This window comes from Pongo abelii, chromosome 12 (assembly GCF_028885655.2).
Source record: "Pongo abelii isolate AG06213 chromosome 12, NHGRI_mPonAbe1-v2.0_pri, whole genome shotgun sequence".
NCBI lineage: Eukaryota > Metazoa > Chordata > Mammalia > Primates > Hominidae > Pongo > Pongo abelii.
In genome coordinates, this window is record NC_071997.2 from 119,485,879 (window position 1) to 119,509,673 (window position 23,795).

At 34.8% G+C, this 23,795-nt stretch overlaps 1 long non-coding RNA gene across 1 annotated transcript in view; it reads right to left on the reverse strand.

Annotated features, from left to right (window-relative positions):
* Positions 1 to 6,115: 6,115 nt before the first annotated feature.
* LOC129057760 (uncharacterized) overlaps positions 6,116 to 23,795 on the reverse strand; it is a 97,323-nt gene continuing 79,643 nt past the window's right edge. Inside the window, exon 3 of the long non-coding RNA XR_010136223.1 lies at positions 6,116 to 7,838. This is a non-coding gene — a long non-coding RNA (uncharacterized LOC129057760). The remainder of the gene's footprint in view (positions 7,839 to 23,795) is intronic.

The following is a 23,795-nucleotide window of genomic DNA, read 5'->3' on the forward strand; positions in this document are numbered from 1 at the left end:
TAGGATTATATAAAGAGATGGAATCTACAACTAATTGGGGTACTTGAAAGAGATGGGGAGAATGGCAGTGATTTGGAAAATATACTTCATGATACTATCAAGGAGATCTTCCTCACCTAGCAAGACAAGCCAACATTCAAATTCAGAAAATGCAACAAACCCCAGTAAGATGCTCCATGAGAAGATCATCCCCAAGATATATAGTCATCAGATTCTCCAAGGTCGACATGAAAGAAAAAATGGCAGCCAGAGAGAAAGGCCAGGTCACCTACAAAGGGAAACCCATCAGACTACAGAGGACCTCTCAGGGGAAACCCTATAAACTAAAAGAGATAGGGGGGCCAATATTCAACATTCTTAAAGAAAGAATTTTCAACCTAGAATTTCACATATGGCCAAACTAAGCTTCATAAGCAAAGGGGAAATAAGGTCCTTTTCCAACAAGCAAATGCTGAAGGAATTTATTACCACCAGACCTGCCTTATCAGAGTTCCTGAAGGAAGCACTAAATATGGACAGGAAAAACTGTTACCAGTCACTACAAAAACACACTGAAGTACACAGACCAGTGACACTATGAAGCAACCACATAAACAAATCTGCAAAATAACCAGCTAGCATCATGACAACAAGATTTTTTGTTTTGTTTTGTTTTGTTTTCTTTGTTTGTTTTTTAGACAGGATCTCACTCTGTCACCCAGGCTGAGTTCAGTGGCACAATCACAGCTCACAGCAGCCTCGACCTGTCAGGCTCAAGTGATCCTCAGCCTGCCAAGTAGCTGGGGCTACAGGCACTTGTACCATGCCCAGCAAATTTTTTGTACTTTTAGTAGAGATGAGTTCTTGCTATGTTGCATGGGCTGGTCTTAAACTCTTGAACTCAAGTGATCTGCTCACCTCGGCCTCCCAAAGTGCTGGGATTACAGGCATGAGCCCCTGTACCCAGAAAGATGTACAATTTCTAGTTGGCATTCTTACTGCCCTAATATTAATGAGTTTTTTTATTATGGGAAAAATTAAAATTTTGACATTGTGATGGGGCCTTCCTGAAGACCCAGAGCACTTCTGGATATTATTAGATAGAAAAATCTTTTGTAGATGATTATCCAGTGAATAGGATACTATACTGTCCATGACTTGGGGATTAAACTCCAAGAGAGGGTTTTAGGAAATGTGCATTATTTCATAGCTGAGGAGGTAGCAGCTTCATCATAGACCTGGTACCCATGAATGGGTTATTAGCCAAAGACATTTATGTCTTTCAGCCTCCCCATAAGCTCCAGCTATTTACTAGTTACTCCGTAATCCCATTTCTCTCTTCTCAGCATTTTAAAAAATAAACTTTATTTTGGGTTTGCAATTAGTTGACTATAATATTACCAAGAAATCTGTCAGTAATTTATATAGCTGCTACTTACCAATGTAATCACATTTGCCTCTCTAGCGTAGCATTTAAAAGAATGAGACAAATAGTTTTGGTCACTTACAATGTACTTTTAGTTTTTAGTTCTTTATCTTTGTAACATTTTTTTATTGAAGCATAACAAGAATTTGGAAAAATTCACAAACATCAGAACATAGAATCACAATCTGCCCCTGACCCCATGATCCTTTTAGGCAATTAACTCCGATGACAACTACATTCTTACCTGAAACCATAGATAGATTTTGCTTGTCCTTGATATTATATTACTGGAATTATAAGATATGCACGTTTTTTGCCTCTGGCTTATTTCATAAAAATCTTTGTGAATTTTATATAAATTTATGTGCATAGTTGTATTTTGTTTGTTTTCACTTCCATAGAATACAAATATACCACAATTCATAAACTCATTTTATTGTATACAGAGCATAAGTGATAATTCTAGAAAATGTCCTTTGTTGAAGGTATGTACACATTTATGTTTGGTATGATTGCAAATATGAGACATAGGGTATAAATATGTTCAATAGATACTATCAAAAACTGTTCCAATGTAGTTTTTTTTTAGTGAAACTCTCGGCAGATTTAATTTTTTTAATTGTGGTAAAATATACTTAATATAAAATTTGTTATATTCAATTATTTTTATGTGTACAATTTATTGGCATTAATTACAACACAGTGTTGTGCAACCATTACTACTATCTTTTTCCAAAAATTTCCTCACCTAAACAGAAACACTGTACCCATTAAGCAATATCTTTCCATTTCTGCCTTTCCCCTGGAAATCTCTTGTACATTATTTTTCAATGAATTTGCCTTGTCTGGATAATTCATATAAGTGGTGTCACATAATATTTTCCCAGGCAACTTACATCACTTAGCACAGTATTTTCAAGGTTCATTCATGCTGTAGCATGTATCAGAACATCATTTCTTTCTTGGACTGGATAATATTCCATTGCACTCATATACCACATTTTCTTTATACATTCTTCTGTTGACGGACATTTGGGTTATTTCAATCTTTTGGCTATTGTAAATAATGCTGCAATGAACATTGGTATAAAAGTATCTGTTTGAGTCCCTGGGTATATATCTGAAAGTGGAATTATCAAGTTCTATGGTAACTGTGTAGAGGTATTTAGCTTTTTGAGACACCGTCAAGCTATTTTTCACAGCAACTGCACTATTTACACTTCCATCAGCAATTTATGAGTGTTCTAATTTCTGCACATCCTGGACATTTGTTACTTTCTGTTTCTTAATTAATTAAATATTTTTTATTATAACCATATTAGTAGGCATGAAGTAATATCTCACTGTGATTTTGATTTCCATTTCCCTAATGATTAATGATGTTGAGCATCTTTTCATATGCTTATTGGGCATTTATAAATATTATTTGAAGAAATGTAAACTTAAGCCAACTACAAAAATTTTATTGGATTGTCCCTTTGTTGTTGAATTGTAATTCTTTATTTATTCTGGATATTGAATCTTTACCAGATACATGATTTTCAAATATTTTCTCCCATCTTGTAGGTAGTCTTTTCACTTTCTTGATAATGTCCTTTGTTGCACAAAAGTTTCTAATTTTGTTAAATAATATGTTAATTTTTTTTCTTTTGTTTCTTGTACTCTTGGTGTCATATCTAAGATTTCCTTGACAAATCTAAGGTTAAGAATATTTATCTGCATGATTTCCTTTAAGAATTTTATGATTTTGTCTCTTATATTTAAGTCCTTGACCCATTTTGAGTTCATTTTTTAATATAGCTTAACTTTTTTTTTCTGCATGTGGAAATTCAGTTATTGTAGCACCATTTGTTGAAGCCAGCGGTAATTATGAGTGTTTCAATTATTCCACATTCTCATAAAGATGTAGTGTTGTCTGTGTTTCTATTTTTCTGTTATGTAAGTATTTTACACTTTGGTTATAATTTGTATTTCAATATACAATTATATTTACTGTGAAGGTCAGTACCCTTTCATACGTTTATTGGACATTTGGATGTCCTATTTTATAAAGTGCATGTTCTAGCATTTCTCTCACTTTCCAAATGTGAAATGCTAATTTGTTTATATATATTGGATAAGAGCCTTCTGTGGCTTAATTTCTTATTCTCTTAATGGTGACTTTTGAAATTCTTAGTTGTATTACAGTAGAATTTTTTATCTCTTTTCATTGTGATTAATCCTTTTCTATCTGTGTTAAAGTTTTTTGCTAGCCCAAATTCATAAAGATATTTTTCTGTACTGTCTTCTAGTAGTGTTAATTTGTACATTTATATTTCCACTCAATTTATATTTATTTTGTATATAGTATAATATAGGCATCTATTAATAGATTCTTTTTTGAAAATATCAATAAACATACAAGTGGCCCAGCAGCAATTATTGAAAGGACCATTTTTCTCCTATTGTACTCTAGTGTTTCACTTTTATATATCAGGCAACTGTATGTATGTGCAACTGCTTTTAAATACACTTTTACACTTTTTTGATCAGCTTGCCTATACTTTCACCAATTTTACACTGTGCTAATTACTAGAGCATTGCAATAAATCTTGATATAAATTGGAATGAGCCATTTAGCTTTCTTTTTCTTCTTGAACATAGTTTGGCTATGTAAGACTCTTCATATTTCTAAACTGATATTGGAAAGAATTTGCCAACCTCAACAAAACAACAGAAAATTATACCTAGTTTTGATCGATATCACATTGGATCTAAATATTTAGAAAGAATTGTGATTTTTATAATATTATGTATTTTCATAAGATCACATTGTATACCTGTACGTGTACAGGTTTGTTGTACATATGTATGTATGTATATACACAAAAATATATTCTGTTATTTCTTACAGCACAGTTTTGCAGCATTAGGTGTCAATTTAAGTATATTTTATTATAATTATTTTCAGTTATTTGATATTCTTAATTTTATTATGAATATTTTAAACTTTTATTTTCTAATTGTTTTATTGTATATAAGAAAAATTAATCTATATATTGACTTTTATACAACCAACATGCTAAATTTATTTATTGATTCCTATAGTTTGCCAATGGATGCTTTTGGATTTTCTATATATGTAATTGTATGATCTCTGAATAATGAGAGTTATTTCTTCCTTTTTAATCTTGTGGTCTTTATTTCTTTTTCTTCTATTACTACATTAAGTAGAACTTGTAATATCATTAATAGAATTTGTAAGATCAGGAACACTTATGGCATTTCTCATGTCAAAGGAAATACATTCAAAAATTCACTCATAACTATAAAATTTACAGTATGTTTTTTGTTAACATTCTTTGTCATATTGTATAAATTTCCATCTACTTACACATTATCATGAAATTTTATTGTTGATGGTTGGTTAATTTTATCAAATATTCTTCCTAAATATATCAATATGTTATTTTCTCTTTTTTATTAATATGTAATAAATTCTATTGATTGATTGAAAAATATTAAGCTGCTCTCACATTCCTGTAATAAACCTTAATTGGCTTTGTGATATATTATCAGTTTTCATAAATATATGAATGCAGTTGACCCTTTAACAACATAGGTTTGAGCTGCATGGATCCACTTATACACAGATTTTCTTTTGCCACTGCCACACCTGAGACAGCAAAACCAAACCCTCCTCTGCCTTTTCCTCCTCAGCCTAGTCAACATGAAGACAATGAGGATGAAGATCTTTTAAATGATTCTACTTCCACTTAATGAATAATAAATATATTTTATGTTCCTTATGATTTTTTTAATAAAATTTTCTTTTCTCTAGCTTGATTTATTGTAAGAATACAGTATATAATACATATAACATACAAAATATGTGTTAATCAACTGTTTATATTATCAGTAAGGCTTCTAGTCAACAGTATGCTATGACTAGTTACGTTTTGGGGGAGTCAAAAGTTATGCACAAATTTTCAATTGCATGGATGGGTCAGCATCCCTAACCTTCACATTGTTCAAGGGTCAGTTGTAAAATGATTTCATCAGTGTCGGTAATACATTATTCTGTGATTTGTTTTCTACTAATGTTCTTGCCAAAGTTTACTATAAAGAATATCATAGCTTTATAACAGGACTTGTGTTCTCATGCTTTTTATGTTCTCTAAAATACTTTTTGTAATATCATTGCTATTTATTTTCTAAAAATTAGAAATAATTCATAGGGCACATCCTGTGTACCTCAAATTGTGTTGAGGGTATTAATGAATTCATTGTTTTACACAGATATAGTACTACTAAGGCTTTCTATTTCGTCTTGAGTCTGTTTCAACAAGTTTTTCTTTTGTGATATATGCATATGTCATATAAAGTATCAAATATATTGGCCTGAAATATTTTTAATCTTGTTATATCTTTAATTTGTAAGAAAGATCTATAATAATTATCCAGTTTTCATTAGTGATATTAGAATGTATTTCTTTGTTATTTGATTTTACTTTTTCTTTAAAAAAAATTTAAACATAAAAAATGGTAATTTTGTATATATCCAGAAATCTACTATAATAATTATCAAGTCATGATCAATCTTGTTATTTTATCTATACTCCCACCCATTTTGAAACTGCATTGCCCATATTATTTTGAATTAAATCCCATGAATCTTATGATTTCATTTATACATGTTTGTGTGTGTGTGTTCTTTTTTTTTTTGACAGTCTCACTCACTCTGTTGCCCAAGCTGTTGCTAGAGTACAGTGGCATGATCTCAGCTCACTGGAACCTCCGCCTCCCAGGTTCAAGCAATTCTCCTGCCTCAGCCTCCCAAGAAGCTGGGATTCCGGGAGTGGTGGCACATGCCTGTAATCCCAGCTATTCATGAGAATCGCTTGAGCCTAGAGGCAGAGGTAGCAGTGAGCCAAGATCGTGCCACTGCACCCCAGCCTGGGTGACAAAGTCAGACTCCATCTTGAAAAAATAAATAAAAATAAATAAATACATTAAAAAGTACACAAATTCAACTTCCAGGGTGTTTGTCAATTTTCCTAACTTTTTATAAAGTAATTCTTTTCTTGTGTTACTTTTCCCTCTGTCATCGTGGTAGTTAGTTAACACTAGTAGGACCCCATGGGTTATGCTTCAGTGTTTATGCCCTTTTGTAGTTATTTCCTCCTGAATCCAAGCTTAGCTTATAACTCAAAGACTTTAGAATAGAATATAGCAAAAATATTGCTGTGCAATCCTAGCCTAGGCTTTAACAAAGTATAAAACTTCCACTTATGAACTCTTAGAAGTCCTAAAGTTTCTCATGAGAATTCTAGATGAAACTGTGTAAAGAGAAAATATGAAGAGGTCATGTGGAGAGAGAGAACCTTGAGAACTGAAGAAGCCAGACATTCCTCTAATCTAGCTCTTCTAGCCAGCCCTCCATTGCCCAAATCTCCCTTACAGAGGCACCAAAGAGCTAAAGAAGCTGTTGCAGCCTTTCCAGTGACAGCAGGCATTGAAGTGAGGGCAGATAAGCCCACTGCCTCTGTAAAATCCTGACCCTCAGAATCATGAGAAATAACAAGTGATTGCTGTTTTAAGCCACAATATTTTAAAGGTAGTTTGTTCCATGGAAGAAGATTAACAAAAGATAGAATAACACCAGAATAGGGGTGCTTCAGCAACAAAATATCAAAATATGCAGCACTGGCTTTATGATCAGGTGGAAGTTATGGACCTAAAAACCTTGAGGAAACTGTTAGAAAGAGCTAAAAACAAATGGACCTTAATGATACTGGCACAAAAATCAGTGAAGCTGCTACCTTCTTATGTGGAAGATAGCAAATGTGGCTAATAAACTTGCAAATCTGGCTAAGAAAATTTCCGGGCAGAGTGGTGAATGTACCAACTGGTTCCTTTAATTGCCTACAATAAAGAATGTGAGAAGTGAGATGAGCTAAAAGAGGAATTGCTGGAATTTTTTTTTCTCGATATGGCCTCAATCCATTCTAGTAGTGCAAAGGCAACATTCTATGGGTTGTTGGTTTCTCTGAAGGAAATGAAAGTAAGCAACAAGAAGGCATCCAAGGAGAAATCATTCCACAAAAGTAATAGGTAGCATTTCGGATGTTATGCTTTTATTAGCATCATCGCTTCTTAATAATGGGAGGACCTCTGGAGGTCTTTTAGCTCTTTGGAAACAGGTCCACACATATTTGAAATATTGGAAGCTGATCCAGAGCAGAAGAATACATTTCCCAATATCACACAAGCTGGTGAGAAGCAGAGCTGAAAATAAAATCTAGTTTTCCTGGCATCCTTCCTGCTGCACAGCATTGAAGTTCTCTTCCTTTTGCAAAGTGAGACAGGGTAGTGGTAGAGATATCTCAATGCTTAACTGTCAAACTGAACCCAGGCTGCTTGATAGTGTCACAAGGAGAAATCATCTAATGGGCTGAAATGAAGAGAGGAAAATAGTTCTCAGCAAGTGGCATCAGCTTATTTGGTATTTTTTTCTCAGCTTATTGTTACAGACATGTTCATGGCAAATCTGAGAAGTTTCTTTTGTGAATCAGGTTATGGCTATGATTGTTCAAAAAGCTCATTACCAATTTATGAAGAGCAGCAAAACTCATTTTCTCTTAATGTGAAATCACTTCAGCCTGTCAGTAGAGAAAGAATTGTTGAAAAGTGAATTGACCACATACGGATCCATTCTTTCTTTTCAAAAGAAATGAAAAAGTCATCTACAAGGAAAATATCTTGCAATAATGAGATATATGTAACACTCAGCCGGAGTTAAGCCCCAGTCAATATGGTTTTCTGAATTGGGCTACTTTTCTCATTTGCCTACTGTGGGTACCACACAGGTAGACTTCATAAACCTGGGTTATCTGTCTATTAAAGAGCAACAGGGGCTCTTTGACTCAGGATTTCATTAAAACGACAAAAGGATTTTGGGGAATAACTGAATTCACTCTCTGGAATTAGAGATACATAGTTTAATACATATATATTCTTTCCATAAATTGAATGATTTAGGTGATCAAAATGAGTTCTGATCACAATTCCTGGTTCCTCCACGTTAAGAAATAAACAATGATTGTTACCCATAGCGGCTGTAGAGATAGGTCTGTGCTGAGTGTTTTTCTGTGTTCTGTCTGTGGTTCCTATGACCTCTCTCATGCTCTGTCACTTGGGATAGCTAGCTCTTATTCTAGAGTCTTTCAAAGTCTTATTTTTCACACCAGAGCATTTGGCCAAGGTTCAGCATTTAACCACTGCGTCTTTGTCTTTTTTTTTCCTATAGCTTTATCTTCTACTCTCCATTGAAAATCCCTGGATATCTACTTAATTCATTAAAGTCAGGAGAGGTTGTGGGCACTGCAGCTTTCTGATTATTTTAAGATTGGCTATCTGTATTATCTCTGCCATGATCATCATTGGTCTAATTCCTCACTTATTTGTTTATTTTTAAGGACTTAATTATTTTAGAGCAGTTTTCGGTTCATAGCAAAGTTGAAAAGATGTAACAGGGATTTCCCACAAGTCTTCTGCCCCTTCACATGCAGAGCCTTTCATTATCAATATCCCCTACCAGCATGGGACAGTTGTTACAAATGATGAACCTACATTGACATATCATAACCACCAAACTCCATAGTTTACATTAGGGTTTACCCTCATTGCTATACATTACATAAGTTGGAAAAATTTATAATGATATGTGTCCACCATTAAGGTAACATGCAGAGTATTTTCCCTGCTCTAAAAATTGTCTCTGTGCTGTGTATTCAACCTCTTCACCCCCAACTCCTGGCAACCACTGATCTTTTTACTGTTTTCATAATTTTGCCTTTTCCAGAATGTTGTATCATTGGAAATTTACAGATCGGTTTCTGTCACTAAGGAACATGCACTTAAGATTCTGACATGTTTTTTCATAGCTTGATAGCTCATTTCTTTTTATTGCTGAATAACATTCTATCGTTTGGATGTAACGCAGGCTATTTATCCTTTCACCTACTGAAGGATTGGATATCTTCGTTGCTTTCCAAGTTCGGGCAACTAGCAATAAAGGTGCTTTAAGCATTCACATGCAGGCTTTTGTGTGAACAAATATTTTCCATTTCTTTAGGTAAATACCAAGGAATGTGATTACTGGTTAGTATGGTAAGAGTATGTTTGGTTTTGTAAGAAACTGCCAAACTGTCTTCTAAAGAGGCTATACCATTTTGCATTTCCACCAGCAACAAATGAGAGCTCCACTCCAGCATTTGGTCATGATGGTATTCTGGATTTTTCTGGATGCTAATAGATGTACTGCTCCTTTGTTTTTTGATAAATGAGTACATGTATCTTCAGAGGAGAAGTGTGCTAGTTGCTCATAGCAAGAGTATAAATCAACATCATCTTCATGAAGCAACAGTTGTATAATTTTCAGACATTAAGATAGATTTATAGTAAATTGATCATGAATATTTTATAGAATATAATGAAAAAATGGATAGGTTTTAGATATAATTACAGATTCCAAAAGTATTGTTTGAAATGAGGCATTAACTCCATTATCCACTGAGGGCAATTTTATAAAAAATATGAGACCAATAACAATAATAATAAAAACAAAAACTTGATACCTATAGGTGTATTTACATTTTGAAAAGCTATTAAATTCTATAGTTTTAAATCTAAAGTGCATTGCTCACTGATATATCTATTTGTGTGTGATCAGCAGACAGGTTCAACACTTTTTGGTTTATATTTTTCTTCACATATATGATAATTCACTCAGTTGAGTGTTTCTAAGTGAACATCTATCATTTGTTAATATCTTATAAGGCCATGTAATCAGACAAGGCCTAATTCTTGAATCTGAATGCCTAATATATGTGTTCTAGTGTGACCACAACTACACTTTCTAGGTATTTATTGAAAATGAGACTACCACATATCTGCATAAGAACCTTCAGGAGCAGGCCATCAGGAAAAAAAAAAAAAAAAAAAAGCAGTATGAGAACTGCTAGTATCAGCAAACTAGACTCCAGGACTCCCCTGAAACAAGTTTTCATCTCAGTACTTAAGAGAAGTCATTCTTTAAAATAATGCAATAAATTATGTTCTGCACTTGATTCTCTAGATTCTAATTTTAAGCCATTAAACACATAGGTAACCACGACACTTCCATAATCTTTTCAAAAATTACTGAAGGTGAAATTAAATCTGCCATTTTTCTACTTTTTATATAATAACGATTCCAGAACATGACTAAAGAAATAAACTTTGTATCAAAAGATCTAAATTCAGACAGTAGCTTCCCAATCTATAAATGGAAGGATACCTAGAAGTTATCTAAACTCTCTATCAGTTTTCTTATCCATAAAATAAGAATAATGTGGTTTAATAAAGCTTTTGCAAAGATTAACATACATGTTGATATATAAAAATACTTTTTTTTTTTGAGACAAGGTCTTGCTTTGTCTCCTAGGCTGGAGTGCAGTGGTGTGATCTTGCTCACTGCAGCCTCAAACTTCTGGACCCAACAATCCTGCCACCTCAGCCTAGTTAGTTGTCTTCTTCAGTAACAGAGAAAGTTTAGTGGGCATTGCCTCTTCACTCATCTCTGACTAAAATGGAAACAACCACTTAAAAATAAAGTAATCCTTTTGTGGAACATTTTCAATTTACTATGCAAACATCTGAATTTGAACCCATGAAAATCAGTGATAGCCAAAACAGCTATAAAGGATGAAATTTAAGGGGGGGAAGAAGCAACATGATCCTTTACTTTGCAGCTCATTAAACTCACTGGTTGTGTAGTAGAATTCCACATCTATTATTAGGTTAGTTTGGATTGTGTGTTGGGCACACATTGGAGCAGTCAGATGTACAGACCAGGGAAATAAACACAGGCGAAAGTTGAGAATATGACCTATTTTTCTCTGGGATTTCAAAATCTAATTGAGGAGAAAGACATGAAAAAGGCAGCTGATGTATATTTTCATATGAGAAGTAGTCAATTAAACACAGGTTGTAATGAGAGAAGGCACTATCTAACACAAGCTGGGAGTGAGGGGGCAGTTGACATAGTAAGTGGGGAACATTCAGCAGAAAGTGGTTGCTTGCATGGTGTGAGCAGACTTTATACCATAACAAAGATGAAGGTCATCTAAAGAACAGAATACAGTGGTAGAAGCGGAAAAGCTTATCGATACATACAATCCCAGATAAGAGTCCAATATGGCCCAAGAAGAGGTGTAGACTCTGATGACTTCCAACTTCAGGTTTAATACTGTCAAAAGAGAAGCAGAGGCTACCTAAGTGGGCCAGCACACCTACCATACAATGAGTTAGGCTGTGAAAATGGTATTATCACTAAAAATTTGACATCTACGAAGTTTTTCTGTGTTCTCTATTCATAACATTTTTAGGGCATAAGGATAGGCAAATGTCTTGCTAGAGATTACCTGGCATAAAAACTAGTGTAACGGGATTAGCAAACGATTATATTCCAGGGTATCATGCTACCACCCCATTTAAATAATCTGATTGTTTCATACCCTTGAATCAGCTAGCTATTGCAATTGCTAAGACTGATTGTAAAGGAGTTCAAGCAACATGTCTTTTAAAAAAATAAAAGTAAAAACTTCACGTTTGGCCTGGCGTGGTGGCTCACGCCTGTAATCCCAGCACTTTGGGAGACTAAGGTGGGCGGATCACCTGAAGTTAGGAGTTCGAGACCAGCCTGGCCAACATGGTGAAACCCCATCTCCACTAAAAATACAAAAATCAGCTGGGCATAGTGGTGCGTGCCAGTAATCCCAGGCTGAGGCAGGAGAATCGCTTGAACCCGGGAGGCACAGGTTGCAGTGAGCCAAGATAGCATCATCACACTCCAGCCTGGGGGACAAGAGCAAGACTTGTCTAAAAAAAAAAAAAAAAAACCCTTCATGTTTGTTGTTACAACAAACATTAGGGCAAGCTTTCTATAGAATAGTAATAAAAGGCCACTAAAAAAAAATTACCAAAATCCTACTACTCAGAAATGAAACCAAAATACAAACATTGTTATTATTTAGTGAACAGCATTCTAGCTATTTCTCTGTGGAGACAGACATAGGAATAGACATGTAAATAAACAGAATAATAGATCAATTCATACAATTCCACAAATGAGATTCTGTACCACACTACATTATTTTTACTTTTATAATATTTAATTTAATGAAATAAAATAAAGCAGAAGTAAAACAGCAAAAATAAACTATTCCAGCACAAAAAAATTTAATTCTAAAATGTAGTTCTAAATTAAAAACAGCAAAAACAACAAAAACAGAAGATAAAGATAAGAGTATTGTGTCATTTTTTGCTACAATTCAACTTGAAATAGTGACTTCATACTCATATTTAATAGAAGAGGATATAATATTTGTACCTCTATTCTCCATATGGATTATTTTGTTATATTGTTAAGTTTACATTGCCAATGCTTTTAAAAGTTATTCTCTTTTAACCATGATTGACAAAGATTTTGTTCCATTCTAATTTAATTTCCATATTTAAATAGAGGGTAATTTTCAGCATCATTCATTTTACTGAATCTTCACATTCTTGAGTCTGTTATTTTAATTTCTGTCTGGCTTGACGTGTTTTCAAGTCAAGAGTGAGAAGTAAAGCTCCTGGGTGTTTTCTTCCGTTACACTTGCAAGAACACATGACTCGCTTCAGAATTCTAGGGTCACATTCCTTTCTGTCAGAATTTTGCAGTCACTGCCTCATTGCCTTCCATCCAGCATGGAGCATTTCTGTGGAAAGTCTTCCACCCCAGAGGCCTCCATTTTTATCAGTTTTGGCTATTTATTCCAAAAATATACTGGACTTCCAATTCTTCTTACTGACTTATTTTCCTTTAGCAATTGTATTTCTTAATTTTCAAAAGCTTTTGTGTATTTTATTTTTTGAATTTTTTACTTGTTACAGCTTCCTCTACCGTTGAGATGTATAGGTGTTATAGATTTTCTCTCCCTGAACATAACTGCATATCATTTTTAAAGTTTTTTTTCCTGTGCCTGTATTGTATCTTTTATTATAGATTTACTTGTAATTATTATTATTATTATTATTATTATTATTATTACCTTGATCCCTGCCTTTCATGTTTGAGGTTATTGTCAAATCTTGGCTATCTATTCATTTTTAAGATAGAGGAACCATAACACTTATTGGAGATGGTATTTGTGTGATGTTACGTCTGCTTGTGAATTTCTCTATACTTATTGCTACCAGTGTATGGATCTGAACAGAAGTTATGAGTGTGATTTACAATTAATGTTAGTATAATGAGATTTTACCCTTCTGTTTGGTAGACCTTATTCTCTTGTTCTGTGAATTGTGTCCCTACACCTGGCCCTTCTCTTGACATATTTCTCTAGAGAATAAATACCTAGTCTTATGCCTCATTCTAGAAAGAATAGGTACTGGACTCCGTGGGATGTGGTTGGGAAATGGAAGCTCTTTCTGTTTCTTCTATGAACTTTTACACTAGCCACCACCAACTACAGTAGTACTAGTGCTCATTCCTAAATTCATTTGTTCTGCAAAGTTGAATTGCTTGTTTCTTACTAGTTTCTGCAATTGTTTGAGGCTTTTTCACTCACAAGTTAGAGAATGAGACTTCAGCTAATTCTTTATTGTGTCTCCTCCTTGTTCTGTGTGTTTTTTGAAGGAGAAAGAAGTCAAAAGTTCTCTACCGTCTTAAAGTCAAAAATTCATATTTTATTTGTTTTGTTATTTTCTTCGGAAACATCAAATTTATAGTACACATTACTTTTCTTGTCATTTCTCTCCATTTTGTAATTTGTGTATGCAGAATCCTAAGATGACCTCTAAGAGTTTCACCCCCGGTGTGTATGTCCTATGTAATTCCAACATCAAGGATGGGCAGACCTGTGACTATGAGAGATAGTTACTCTCATGAGTATATAAAGCTACATAAGACTTCTTCCTAGCCCACTGGAGAGAGATGCTTCTGCTGGTTTTGAGTAAGTAAGCAGCCATGTTGTGAGAGGGCATGGCCAACAGCCTGCAACAACACGGAGACCTCAGTCTTTCACCTGTAATGAACTGAACTTTGCCAGCAACTGGATAAGAACTACAGGAAACCAGTGCCTTAATGGCAGAATGATGGGATCCTGAGCAGAAGACCTAGATAACTCAGGGCTAGGCTCTGGACCCATAGAAATAGTAATTTCTGTGTTGTTTTGTGTTGTGTTGTTTTAAGCAACTACATATGTGGCGATGGGTTATGTAGCAATGGAAAACTACTACCACACTTGATAATTTTATTCCCCTGCTTTAACTTGATGCTGTATGTTATGGCAGGACCATCTTTCCAATGGAATGTACTATATGCTCTGAGGCAGCCTACTCATGTGACTTTAATTTCTGTAATGGTTATAATATTTTATTTTTGTTGTAAGCCTCTCAAATTTACTTTTTATTTTTTCAAATTTCATGGCTTTTTAAACCTTATATATTTTTCTTCCAACTTAAATTGGTGTAATAATATCATTCATCCGTTTTCAATCATAAGGGAGTATTTGTATGAATTCTTCCTTCGTTTCCTGAGTGATTTCCTTTAGAACGTGTGCTCTTCATTAACCTATTGATTATCATCCTCTCCTCATCACCACCAACAATCACGCTTCTCTCCACCCCTTTCCCCAACTTTCACTCTCAGGATTTCAGAATGTGTCTTCTGACTTCCTTCAGTCATTTGCCTATGTTTTATTTTAATTACCTTTTATTTTAGATACAGGAGACACATGTGTAGAATTGTTACATGGGTATATTGGTCCCAAGTAGTGAGCATAGTACTCAGTAGGTAGTTCTTTAACCTGTGCCGCTTTCCTCCCTTTTCTGTCTAGTCGTGTGCAGTATCTATTGTTCCCATGTTTATGTCCATGTGTGCTTAATGTTTAGCTCCAACATATACATGGGAATATGTGGAGTTTTGCTTTTTGTTCCTGTATTAATTTGCTTAGGACTATGGCCTCCAGGTCCAGCCATGTTGCTGCATGGGACATGATTTCATTATACTTCATGCTGCATGGTATTCCATGATGTATATGTACCACATTTTCTTTATCCAATTCACTGTCGATGGGCACCTAGGTTGAATCCATGTCTTTGCTATTGTGAATAGTGCTGTGATGCACATCTATGTGCATGTGTCTTTTGGTAGAATGATCTATGTTCCTTTGAGTATATACCAAGAAATAGGATGACTGGGTTAAATGGTAGCCTTGTTTTAAGTTCTTTGAGAAATCTCCAGACTGCCTTTTACAGTGGCTGAACTAATTTACATTCCTACCAACTACAAATAAGCATTCCCTTTACTCCAAAGCCTCGCCAACATCTGTTGTTTTTTGACTTTTTAATAACAGTCATTCTGACTGGTGTAAGATGGTACTTCATTGTGGTTTTGATTTGCATTTCTTTGATGATTAGCAATGATGAGCGTTTTTTTCATGCTTGTTGACCATTTATATGTCTTCTATTGAGGAGTGCCTGTCCATGTCCTTTGTCCATTTTTTAATAGAGTTATTTGCTTTTAACTTGTTGATTTAAGTTCTTTATAGTTTATGAATATTAGACCTTTGTCAGATGCTGATATGGTTTTGCTCTGTGACACTCGCAAATCTCATCTCAAAATGTAATCCCCACATGTCCCGGGAGGGACCTGGTGGAAGGTGATTGGATTATGGAGGCAGTTTCCCCCATGATGTTCTCATGACAGTGGGTGAGTTCTCACAACAGCTGAGGGTTTTAAAGTGTGGCACTTCCTTGTTTTCTTGCTCTCTCTCTCCTACCACCAGGTAAGACGTGCCTTCTTCCCCTTGACCTTTTGCCATAACTGTAAGTTTCCTGAGTCCTATCCAGCCATGGGGAACTGGGAGTCAATTAAACCTCTTCTTTTTTTTTTTTTTTTTAATAAATTACTCATTCTCAAGTAATTCTTTATAGCAGCGTAAAAAAAGACTAATACAGATACATAGTTCATGAATATTTTCTCCCATTCCATAGGTTGTCTGCTTATTCTGTTGCTGGGCAGAAGCTGTTTAGTTTAATTAGGTATCACTTGTCAATTTTTGTTTTTGTTGCAATTGCTTGGGGACTTAGCCAAAAATTATTTGCCAAGGCCAGTGTTGACATGAGTATTTCCTAGGTTTTATTCTAGTGTTTTTATAGTTTGAGATCTTACATTTAAATATTTAATCCATCTTGAGTAAATATTTGTATTAGTGAAAGATAAGAATTTGGTTTCATTTTTCTGCTTATGGTAAGCCAGTTAACCTAAAACATTTATCAAATGGCAAATCCTTTCCCTATTGCTTGTTTTCATTGACCTTGTCGAAAATCAGATGGTTGTAAGTGAGCAGCTTTATATTTTAGTTTTCTATTCTGTTCCATTGGTCTATGTGTCTGTTTTTGTATCAGTACTATGCTGTTTTTTTCACTGTAGCCTTATTGTTTGAAGTTGATAGTGTGATGCCTCCAGCTTTGTTCTTTTTGCTTAGGTTTGCATTGGCTATTTGGGCTCTTTTTTGCTTCCACATAAATTTTAGAATAGTTTTTCTAATTCTGATAGTTTGATAGGAATAGCATTGAATCTGTAAATTGCTTTGGGCAGTATGGCCATTTTAATGATATTGATTGTTCATAATCATGAAACATTTAAACATTCCATGAGTATGGAATGTTTTCCCACTTATTTATGTCACCTGATTTCTTTCAGCATTGTTTTCTAGCTCTCCTTGTAGAGATTTTTCACCTTCTTGGTTACCTGTATTCTCAGGTGTTTCATTTTCTTTGTGGTTATTGTAAATGTGATTGTGTTCTTAATATGACTCTCAGCCTCGATGTTATTGGCAAATATAAATGGTACTGATGTTTTCTACATTGATTTTGTATCATGGAACTTTGCTAAAATCATTTATTAGTTCCAGTAGCCTTTCTCCTGCTTGATTGCTCTGGCTGTGACTTCCACTACTATGTTGAATATGAAATGGTCAGAGTGCTTGCCTTTTTTTCAGTTCTCCAGGGGAATGGTTCCAGCTTTTGCCCATTCAGTATAATGTTGTCTCTGGGTTTGCTATAGACGACTCTTATTATTTTGAGTCATATTATTTTGATGCCTAATTTGTTGAGGGTTTTTATCATGAAGTGATGTTGAATTTTATTGAAAGCTTTTCTGCATTTTTTGAGATGATCAGATGGTTTTTGTGTTTAAATCTGCTTATGTGGTGAATCATATTTATTGATTTGCATATGTTGATCCAACCTTGCATCCCAGGAATAAAGCCTACTTTATCATGGTGAATTAACTGTTTTATATGCTGCTGGATTCAGTTTGCCAATATTTTGTTGAGAATTTTTTGTCTATGTTCATCATGGACATTGGCCTCAAGTTTTCTTTCTTCACTGTGTTTCTGCCAGAGATTGAGTTTGAAAGGATTCCCTCCTTTTTTTGGAATAGCTTCAGTAGAATTGGTACCAGTTTTTCTTTATACATCTGGTAGAATTTGACTGTGAATCCATCTGGTCCAGGACTTTTTTGGTTGGTGGTAGTTTTTTTTTTTTTATTACATATGATTCAATTTCAGAGTGAGATATTTCTCTATTCAAAGCTTCAATCTTTTCCTGATTCAAGACTGTGTGTTTCTAAGAATTTATCATTTTCATCTACAGATTTTCTAATTTGTATGCATAGAGTTGTTCATGGTATTCTATGGGAAACTTTTGTAATTCTGTGGGATCAGTTATAATATTATCTTTGTTATTTCTGACTGTACTTATTTGGATCTTCTCTTTTTTTCATTGTAAATCTAGCTGTTAAACAGCAGTCTATCAATCTTGTTCATCTTTTCAAAGAACAAACTCTTGCTTTTTTAATTTTTTTCTATGTATTTTTGTATCTCAATTTCAGTAAGTTCTCTAATTTTAGTTATTTCTTTTCTTCTGCTAGCTTTTTCTTTTCTAGTTCCTTTAGGTGCAAAGTTAGATTGCTAAATTGAGATCTTTCTAACTTCTTGATTAGTACATGTAGGGAAATAAACTTTCCTCTTAATACTGCTTTGGCTGCATCTCAAAGATTTTGGTAAATCACATTCCTATTTTCAATATTTCAAAGAATTTTTCTTAAATCTACCTTAATTTTGATGTTCACCTAAGCATTATTCAGGAGTAAGTTGTTTAATTTCCCTATATTTGTGTAGTTTTGAGAGACCTTGATTTTGATTCCTATTTTTATTTCACTGTGGTCCAAGAGTTTACTTGGTATAATTTCAATTTCTTTGAATTTATTGAGATTTGCTTTATGATTGAGCATGTGGTTGATCTTACAATATGTTCCATGTGCAGATGGGAAGAATATATATTCTGTGTATGTTAGCTGGGGTATTTTGTAGATGTCTATTAGGTCCAATTGGCAAAGTGTTGAGTTTATGTCCAGAGTTTCTTTGTTAGTTTTCTTCCTTAATGATCTGTTTAGTGCTGTCAGTGGGGTGGTGAAGGCTCCTGCTGTTATTGTTTGGTTGTCTAAGTCTTTTCATGGGCAATGAAGAACTTGTTTTATGAATCTGGGTGCTCCAATATTGAGTGTATATATATTTAGTACAGTTAAGGTTTCTTGTTTGATTGTACCCTTTATCATTATGTAATGCCCTTCATTGTTCTTAATTTTTATTTGTTTAAAGTCTATTTTATATGATATAAGAATAGCAACTTCTGCTCTTTTTTGTTTTCTGTTCACGTTAGATCTTTCTCCATTCTTTTGCTGTGAGCCTGTGGTTGTTCTTAATGTGAAATGGGTCTCTTGAAGATAACAGATGGTTGGGTCTTTTTATCCAGCCTGCACTCTGTGTCTCTTAAGTGGAGCATTTAGCCCATTTACATTCAAGGTTAGTATTGATATCTGTGATTTTAATTCTGTCATCATGTTGCTAGCTGATTGTTATGTAGACTTCATTGTGTGGTTGCTTTATAGTGCCTGTGTGCTATGTGCTTAAATGTGCTTTTGTGGTATGACTGTCATTCTTTCTTTTCCATGTTTAGCACTCCCTTAAGGACCTCCTGTATGGCTAGTCTAGTTGAAACATATTCCCTTAGCATTTGCTTCACTTCACTTTTAAGCTTAGTTTGGTGGGATACGAGATTATTGGTTAAAATTTATTTTCTTCAAGGATGCTGAAAATAGGCTACCAATCTCTTCTGACTTGTAAGATACCTGCTGAGAGATCTGCTGCTAGCCTGATGAAGTTCCTTGTATGTGACTTTACCCTGCCCTTTAGCTGCCTTTAAAACTTTATTCTTTAGTGTTGACCTTGATGAATATTGTACTATGTGCCTCGGAGGTAGTCATTTCATGTCATATCTAGCTGGGGTTCTGTGTGTTTCTTGGATTTGTAGGTAAACCTCCCTAAAGAGATAAGAGGAATTTTCATGAACTGTATCTTCAAATATATTTTCCAAGTTGCTTATTCTCTCTCCTTCTCTCTCAGGAATGACAATGAGTCATAGATTTTTTTGCTCTACAAAATCCCATATTCTTGGAGGTTTCACTTATTTTTCTAATTTTTTTCCTCATTTTTGTCTGACTGAGTTGATTTAAAGAAGAAGTCTTCAAGTTTTGAGATTATTTCCTCAGCTTGGTCTATTCTGCTGCTAATACTTCTGATTATTTGATAAAATTCTGATAGTGAGTTTTTCAGCTCTAGAATTTAAGTTTGGTTATTTCTGAAAATGGCTATTTTATCATTCAGCTCTTGGATTGCTTTACTAAATTATTTGAATTCTTTGCATTGAATTTCAACCTTCTCCTGAATCTCAATGAGTTTCCTGGCCACAGATTCTGCATTCTGTGTCTGTTATGTCACTAATTTCAGACTGGTTAAAAACCATTGCTGGGGAGCTAGTGGATTCATTTGGAGGTAAGGGTACACTCTGACTTTTTGGATTGCCAGAGTTCTTGTGCTCATTCTTTCTCATCTGGCAGGGTTGGCATTTCTTTAACTGTGGTGTAAGTTGTGAATAATCAGTTGGCTTAATTTCTGAATGCTTTTAGAGGCCCAGGGCTCTGTACAGAATCTTTATGTGTGGGTAAATTTTTGACTTGATTTCACAGCTGTATATATTAGCAGAATAAAATTTAGGTGTTGTAGTTTGGGTGGCAATCCAGTGAATGAGGCTTAACAGTAATGACTGGCAGCTAGGTTAATACCTGGTCACAGGGCTTTTTGTACTTCTTGTGTTCACAGATATGCTCTGCAGTGGGGAGGGAGTGATATGGTTCCCTCAACAGATCTGCTCGTAAAACTTGAGAGAGCTCCCTCTGATAGCTGGTGCTGTGCCCACATTTCTTTTGTTAGGTTTTCTGGGCCACATGGTCTTCTTGGGCAGAAGCTGTGGCAGGGAGATATGCCACACGCTTTTTGGACTGGACCTGAGAAGGGAGGCATGTTCCACTCTTACCCCAGCTCAGGAACCCATGCATCTCACCCCTCTCACGGCTCTGAGATCAGGGGCTCTTTCTCTGTTTGAGTGCCAGCCACAAATCTTGGTTCTGTACTCCCAAGCTGCACACTACAGCCCTGGGGTCACTGGGATAACCCATGGCTTGGGTTCGGGTTCTTTCTGCACTGAGGGATACAGTGTGCTCCGGGGTCATGAAGAAAGTATGCAGGTGCAATTACACACTCAGGCTGGCCTTCCAGGATTGCACTATGCACCTGCTCCTACAGGACAGCTAGGCATGGACCCTGGGAGGAGCTTGTAGGCAGAAGGGCTTGCAGAGCAGATGCACCCCAGTCCTGCAGGAAAGCTGGCCCAACTCTCTTCTAGCTTGGAGGTCACTAGGGTTCCATGCCTCCCAGAGGAGAATGGAAATCCCTGGGGAATGGGCATCTATGGCTGCTCTTGCCTGCAGTGGTCCAGCACACAAAAGCTCCTGGGCTCTCTGCTGTCCAAAGGTCTGTCTCTGCCTGCTCCCCAGGGAGATCCCCCTGGCAGCTCACACACCCATGGTCGTGTAAGGTCCCTTGTAGCTAGAAAATCAGATGCTCATGGCGAGAGTGAACCATCCCTCAGTTCCTTCATTCAGTCCTTTCCTGGAATTGTTTGGGGCCAGGAATTAGCCCTGGTACTTGGGTAGCTAACTCAAGAGTTTCCAGTTTCCTCCCTCTTCAGTCTTGGCTTCAGCCTTGCCTCTCCATCCACTTTCAGCATTTTCTCCCTGAATGCCTGTTCAAATTATGGTGGTTTACCTAATAATTTGGCCTCTCTTGAGAGGAGTGGCACTTCCTGGCTGTCTCTAGTCGGCCATCTTGTTCATCTCCTCTATCTTAAAATGGAGTCAACCAATCCACTACAAATAATGTGATTTGAGGAAGTCCAAAGCTCTAATTCAGGTTTTTATTTGTTTTGTATGCTTTCCTGGTTTTTTTTATTGTTAAAAACTATCTCAACAAATTTATTTTATTCTGTCCAATAAATGTACATCTCATCGAAATTTTGGTATTGAGCTTTTTTATACATTCTATTTCCAACCAAAAAGACTTGTTGTTTTTAAGTAAATGCAACTTAATTATCCTATTTCTATTATTTAGATACTATCATTCCTTCTATCTGGAGGTCTCTGTAATGGCTGTATTAACAGTACTCAAAAGTATTGTGGATAATAATAATTGTGGATTTTGTTCTTGTTTTTAAATCTGTCTTTAACCATTTCACGTAAAGTTGTAAGCCTTTGAAGCATTTGAGAATTTCATACAAAACATTTCTGAAAGATAAATTTTCTCATATTTTCTTGGACATGTTGATTGATCATTTTAGCTAGTCTTTGAAGAAATCCATGAAAAAGTACTTGTTACTATTTTTACCCACAGCAGCATAATTTAAATTTGCGTTAAATAGGCTTGTAAACAAATTTGTATAACCACAATGGGAAATGATCTTCCCAATAGTATAGCTAAACTAATAAAGTAATTATGGTAGGGATGAGCAATTATAGACCAAGCAATGTAAACTCAATTCATATGTGGAAAACCACAGGGGCAAGGGGAATACAGCATATAAACAGTGTCAGAACAAGAGACTGCTAGGAGTTCTCTACAGATAGACATTGTCTACCCAGCTTCCCAAGAGACCACTATGTAAATGTCTTCTTTCAACTCATGATTAAAGGTTAATAATATTTTATACAAAAATAATGTGTTCTTTTAAAAGGTAGTAAAAATTTCTGGGACAGAGATTATGTTCTTCAGCAATCTTACAAATGATTTATTGGTTTATTTACATAAAATCAAATCAGTGAATATTCTATCTTACGCTAGCTGAACTACAATAGCTTCCACAATAAGTCAAGCACAAATTTTAATCCATTTAACAACTTTTAGCAAACATTTATTTAAGGACTCATGTTTCAGGGACAGTAATGGTTACTAGGTATACACAGCAAATCAATCTCAATTCATGCCTAACAAGTACATAATCTTTAAGTTTCAAGATAATAGAGCCATATAATCTAATAAAATAAATAAATTCATCTGTTTTATTAAACAATTATTTGGTACCGACTATGTGCAAGCTATTGTGTATATTTTGGTATGTGCTAAAATTCTATGATTCTGTGTATGTTTTTCATGTGCCTATTTTTAATAAATTTGTATTTTTTCTTAATACTATGACACAATTTGTATTTTTAATCTTTAAAGTCTTTCACTATTATTCAGTTTTTGCCAATATTCCCTCACGAAATCCTTGTGGTATGTCTTAGCTTTTTTCTGAATGCACTTTTATCATATTCATATGTATTATGAATCTTTCAAGACACAGTTCAGCAGTCACCTCCTCCACCCCACCATGATACTTATAGACATATACACCACCCAAATGAGAATAATTTTTTCCTCTTGTAAATGCTTATAGCATTTTCTCTGTGTCCTGAGGAATTTGCCTTTTGTTACAGTGCATTGTGTATATGCTTCCTCACTTCAATACATTGTGTTTCTGTAGAACAGGGTTCATAGCTGTTCCTTTTTATTTTCTTGGAATTTAGGGACAGTTTCTGGTGTATAATGGATCCTATTATGTGCTTTTTATGTAAATTTTACGTATATTTAATTTGAAATTATTATACCTTTCAAAATTCTTGACCATTCTTTATATATTTAATAACAAAATTGAAATAAATGAATTAAAAATGTATCACTCGATTATCCCTCCAGAAAATTGTACCTTGGTTTCTTTCAGAGAGAAAATATTTGACAATCAACAAGGAGACTTCTCTAATATGACATATCTGAACCAAAACAACAAGAGTAAAATGGGTGACTAGCCATTACATAATATTATA